The 6,010-nt window shown below is 46.4% G+C and overlaps 1 protein-coding gene across 2 annotated transcripts in view; it reads right to left on the reverse strand.

Moving 5' to 3' along the window:
- The window catches only part of LOC103676095, a 36,204-nt gene that overhangs the window by 1,800 nt on the left and 28,394 nt on the right, over positions 1 to 6,010 (reverse strand). The gene's annotated exons all lie outside the window — the stretch shown is intronic.

Raw genomic sequence — 6,010 nt, forward strand, 5'->3', positions numbered from 1 at the left:
CTCCAGCAGGAGGTAGGACTGCACTTTTACAGGCGTCCACGTGGGGGCAAAAGATGATCATGAGTCCCTTAAAAGTGGTGCTGGGGCAGAGCCAAAGACTCCCGGGGTTTATTGTCTTAAAAGGAAAAGTCTGGTGGGAACTGCCAAGCCCTACGTCTCTGTCCTGTCCTTCTAGTTCCCTGTCAGGCCCCCTCCTCAGAGTGAGCTCCTAAGCATCTGCGGCCTGTTCTTTTTTTTTTTTTTAAGATTGATTTATTTGAAAGAGAGGGTGAGCACAAGCAGGGGGAGGGGAAAAGGAAGGGGGAGGGGCAGAGGGAGAGGAAGAAGCAGACTCCCTGCTGAGCAGGGAGCCCAACAAGGGGCTCAATCGCAGGACCCTGAGATCAAGACTGGAGCTGAAGGCAGACACTTAACCCCCAGAGCCACCCAGGCACCACTGTTGTGTTCTATTCTATCCTATCCTATCCTATCCTATCCTATCCTATCCTATCCTATCCTACTCTGGGAGACAGAGGAGGAGAGGGGCTGTGGAGGTGGTGGGCTCACCCACAATCACATCATTAGACCCTACAAGGGAGAATTTCTTCTGACACAAACTGCAGCTGCTCTGGGTGAGCCCTCCTATGTCTCCCCCCTGGGTCCCGGGGCTCTTGGCCAGAGAGACTATGTCCTATTCACCCAGTATCCCCCCCGGCTCCTGGAAGAGACTCAGCATTCTCAGAACCAGCAAACCTTGGAGGACGTCCTTCAGTCAAAGCTGGAAGTGCAGGCGACAAAAGCGCAGCTCCCAGTCTGAGTTTTGCTGCATTTTTGTCATCTGCATATTGAAGCCCTTCCTCCAGGATTCACTGGCCATGGGCTCTTAGGGGTCTTAGGGACTAAGTCTTAGGTCCTATAGAGGTGACAGCACTCAGGAGACCCCAGAATCTTGGGCTCAGGGTCTGGCAGATCCTGTGAGTGAATAAATGAAAGGCTCATTGTCCAGTGGTAGGAGCAGAGGCTTCGGGCTCAGTGAGACCTGAGCGTGGTTCTGACTTTGTCGCTCATTCGCTAGCTGTGTGATGCTGGGTAAGCCACTTAGCCTCTCTGAGCACCAGTTTCTTTATCTGTAAGACGGGGGTAATACTGCTTATTTTGCAAGGTTGGTGTGAGGATTATCAAAAATGTGTCTAACTCAGGGTGCTTGGGAACACGTGCGACAGTCATTGTTAATCTTAATTACAACCACACTCACTAGAGGGTCTCAGAAACACTCTGAATACGTCGGGTGTTCTTCTGGGACTGAATTTTGGGGGAAGCTGGGCTACCATTGTTTTCAATTTCCTAGACAGAAAGGAAATACTCATAAACACCTAGGGGAGGAAGCTGGTTGTTTGTCATGAACAAACTTAATAATAAAAGGAGAGGAAACACACACACACACACCAAACCAAACCAAGAACACGGGCCCTTGCCAAGCATTCATCCTGGTTACAAAGGATAGTTGCTTTCTTGGAAAATGAACAGAATGACTCTCTGGTCCTGGCCAGTGTCCAGCAGTCTACAGGGAAGACATAACCCTGGTCTCTGGGGGCACTCCCAGTCCACGCGCAGAAGACACACGAAGTGTGTTGATAGGGAAGGACCAGGTGAATAGGAATGGTGGGCCATGAAAATTCATGCTGATAAGACCTGGGGAGCATTCTCTTTCTTAGGTAGAACTTCATCACCGTGTGGCTTAGAAAATTTAGTGTTTGAGTTTAGTGTTTAGATAGCACTGTCGTTTTACTTGAACTCATTGAATAAAATCTTGTAACTAGCGAATATAATAGGGAATTTAAATTATCCCTATTAGAAAACACGTTTTCAGTGAATTAAAGACTAAAACAAACGTCATGACTAGGTGAATTACTTTGTTCTAAATTCGGGTTTTCCCTTATTGTCCACTAGATGGCGGGATGGGACCACGCTAGATAGCACGAGCTCCGCGGCCGCTCTGCCACACAGGTTTAAAGTGAGGGAACCTATTTTTGTTTTGGTTCCATCTAAAATTTTTTTTCCTTTCAGAAAATAAAAGTAAACAATTTAAGCACAACTTTTTAAGGACCCTCTCTAACACATACAGGGAGGTATGGCATTTCCCTGTCTGAAGCTCTAAGCCCAGGTGTTTTCCTCTTATCTCTGAGCAACAGTTGACGGTACCAGTTAGTAGCGCCTAAAATCGTACCCTGAGCCACATGCTTTGCCAAGAGCTTCATCTCGTTTATTCTGCACAGAGACTAGAAGATGTTGCTTCCATTTTGTTTAAAACACACTATCATTTTGTTGCATGGACATTTTGTAGTTAAGAGCTCTGGTGTAAGAATTTCAAACGCAACTATATCAGCCAATGGAGAATCTTGCTGAGAGGATGTCTGGTGAAGCCGACCTCCAGAAAGAGACCACTTTTGGGTGCCCAGGTTTTCATTCCTGGCAGTGACAGCAATGTGGCAGAGCTGTATACTTCTTGCACAAAGAAGGAGGAAACATCTGGATAAGTGGGTCAGCACAAAGCCAGTCCAGAAACAAAAAGCAGAAACTGTAATTGCAATCACTAGAAGCAAAAGGGTTCCTTCCTTTCCAATCAGATCAAGTATCCAAATGAGTCAGCCCAGGGCCCTTTACTCAGCATCTCCCAGGTGCCAGACACGGTGCTGGGTGCCTTTGTTATGATTTAATCCTCATTTACTCCTCACGACCACTCTTGATGTAGGTGTCTTGAGTGTGGGAAGATGCACAGGCAATCCCACGGGGTCGTTAAGATTATTTACTCAGCCTTACTCTGCAGCCAACATTCTGCTCAGGGAAGTGGAGACTGAATCAGAATTGTTTGGGGGGGCCCCATTGGGCAGAACCCAGCGGCCCAGGTATTGAAGTTTGTTGAATACGCTGCAAGGGATCAGCCCAGCAGGACAGCAGAGGAGAGACCATCTGCAGGAGGCAGTGGTGGGGGGCTATAGTTAAGTGGGGGAGTGAGGCAGTATGGGAACGTATGAATTTTTCCTTTTTTTGGTACCTGTGCCCAGTGTTAAGTAGCCCATTGGTCAGCGGGGGCCTATGGATATTTTGAGGTGGGTCCCTTACTGGGGCTGTGTGCATTCAGCCCGGTGGTCGCTGTGAGCCCTTTGACCCTACTCAGGTTTCCACGGCTCAAGCCTGCTGCCTAAAAGCAGCCTCTACACAATGACGGGTTTTGTATAGAACTTGCAATAAAAATCCTTCCATTGCTGGATCACACAAACTAGTCCTTGAAAAGAAAAATAGTTTTTTCAGCATGGGTAGTCAAACTTCAGAACTTGTTTGTGACCAATCAGGATCTAAATGGAATCCAAATGCATTTCTTGTTTTGTTTTGTTTTTAAGATTTTTTTTTTTTTTTTTTTTTTTTTTTTTTTTTTTTTAGAGAATGAGCAGGGGAAGGGGCAGAGGGAGAGGGAGAGAGAGAGAGAGAATCTCAAGCAGACTCTGAGCCTAACACGGGGCTGGATTTCAAGACCCTGAGATCATGACCTGAGCCGAAACCAAGAGTTGGAGGCTTAACCAACTGAGCCACCCACATGCCCCAAAGGCATTTCTATCATGCATTGGTTTCAATAGAGAAAAGATTTTGACATATGGAGAGAAATCAAATTCATCCCAGTTGAGATCCATAATGACAGTATCTGAAAGTGTTTCCCTGGTGATTCACCTAAGCCATGAACTAATTGAGCACACATATCTGGGAGAGAAATTAAGTATTGGAAGGGAATTTTCCTTAAATCTTTTCTTTGTGAATTTATTTACTCAAGTTCAACTAATTCCTATTACAAATAGGAAGTTGAATAGATTAAATTAAGACTTCATAATTTTAAAACTAAGTCAGATCATGGCATTTTTCTGCTTAAAACCCTTTAACGTCTTGCCACTTCCCTAAAGCCAAGGTTCTCCCAAGGCGGACAGAGCCCTACACACTCTCATTCCTCATGATTTCTCTTGATAACCTCATCTCCTTCCTTCCTTCCTTCCTTCCTTCCTTCCTTCCTTCCTTCCTTCCTTCCTTCCTTTCTTTTTTTAAAAAAGGATTTTATTTATTTATTTGAGAGAGAGAGATAGTGACAGAGATCACAACCTGGGAGGAGAGGAAGAAGCAGGACCCCCGCTGAGCAGGGAACCCTATATGGGGCTTGATCCCAGGAACCAGATGCTTAACTGACAGAGCCACACAGGCACCCCTGTATTTCTGTTTCTAAAATATTCTACCATGTGGTTTTTGGTCTACTCACACATGGCTTTTCATTTCCTTCTGCAAGCAATGAAACAAAACTTGGAAGACCTATTCATCACATCCTCAACGAACTAAATAGCTACTGTGTAACTGGAGAGTGCACCCGACAGCAAGGACAGGGGAATCCACGTGGGCTGGAGATGTCCCGGAGAAGGGGAAATCTGAACTCTAGAAGGGGTGAGGGCTTGGCCAGGAAGACAGCAGGGTGTTCCAGGAAGAAGGAAACATGAGCAGGGTCTGGGAGTTCTGGCCACACAGGGGCCTGGCAGGAACCACGGTGCTAGGGAGGGGGCTGGACGGGGAGCCAGGGAGGCAGGGGGACCCCGGATGGAGGAGATGCTCGTCCTGCCAGGCTACAGTGTAGACTTGATGCAGGAGCCCAGGGGAAGGGGTAGGAGATGCATTTGGCCAGCAGGGCAGGCAACTCACCAGGAGACCGTTTCATTAAGCACAGAAGAGGCCCTGAGGGCTCAGACTTAGGGAAAGATGTTCTTGGTTCTCCATCCTTCTTCTGTTTCGATTAGGTGTTCCGTAATGACACAATCGATTCTCAGAACTGTAAATGGTAGCAACGTGAATGCTACAGACTCGCACAATGATCCGTTGAAACCAATGATATTTTTTTTTTTTTTAAAGATTTTATTTATTTATTTGACAGAGATAGAGACAGCCAGCGAGAGAGGGAACACAAGCAGGGGGAGTAGGAGAGGAAGAAGCAGGCTCATAGCGGAGGAGCCTGATGTGGGGCTCGATCCCAGAACGCCGGGATCACGCCCTGAGCCGAAGGCAGGCGCTTAACCGCTGTGCTACCCAGGTGCCCCGAAACCAATGATATTTTAAGCAGCAAGGAAAGGTCTGATGACTAGAAACGCTTCCCTGGTTTTAGGAGGCTCACGGTGAGACTTCTGCTCACTTGCTCCTTCTCTCATTGGCTCCTTCCTTTCTCCTTTTGTGTCTCACTTTCTATCATTGTGATGATTGGACTTGGTCTTATATTTCTGACTTTTTTCACATACCAAACTACTTCAAATGCTTTTCTGGAAGTGGGTAGGATATAAATAAAGTATTAAAATTTCTCTAGATCTATTTTCTTCAATATCTCATTATCCTAATAATTACAAAATAGCTCTTCACAGATAGAGCCCTTTCGGACAGAGAACCTGAAGTCCTTAGTAAACCCATGTTATTAAACCTAATTCAAGTTAATTTACATTGTATAGAATTTTCAGGATCAAAAAGGTGGAGTTTTTCCTTGATGTGCATTATTTTATTTGAGCGACAATCTCAACAGTGAGCTCTTCCATCCTGATCCAGTTACATCAGAAATCACTGCGTGAGCAAGAATGTGTTCTAATCAGGGGCGCCTGGGTGGCACAGAGGTTAGGCGTCTGCCTTCGGCTCAGGGCGTGATCCCGGCGTTGTGGGATCGAGCCCCACATCAGGCTCCTCTGCTATGAGCCTGCTTCTTCCTCTCCCACTCCCCCTGCTTGTGTTCCCTCTCTCTCTGGCTGTCTCTCTCTCTGTCGAATAAATAAATTTAAAAAAAAAAAAAAGGTGTTCTAATCATTACTCTGGTCTCGCCGAAGAGGAAGCAGCGGTGTGCTGGAGGACCGGCTCAGGAGAGCCAACGGCACGTATTTCTTCCCAGCTCCACTCGGCAGCTTGGCATGGGCCTTGGTGGGAGTACTTACACCCACAAAATTAGCAAATACTGTAAGTCAGAACCCTT

The sequence above is a fragment of the Ursus maritimus genome, unplaced genomic scaffold (genome assembly GCF_017311325.1).
Source record: "Ursus maritimus isolate PB19 unplaced genomic scaffold, ASM1731132v1 scaffold_4, whole genome shotgun sequence".
Classification (NCBI taxonomy): Eukaryota; Metazoa; Chordata; class Mammalia; order Carnivora; family Ursidae; genus Ursus; species Ursus maritimus.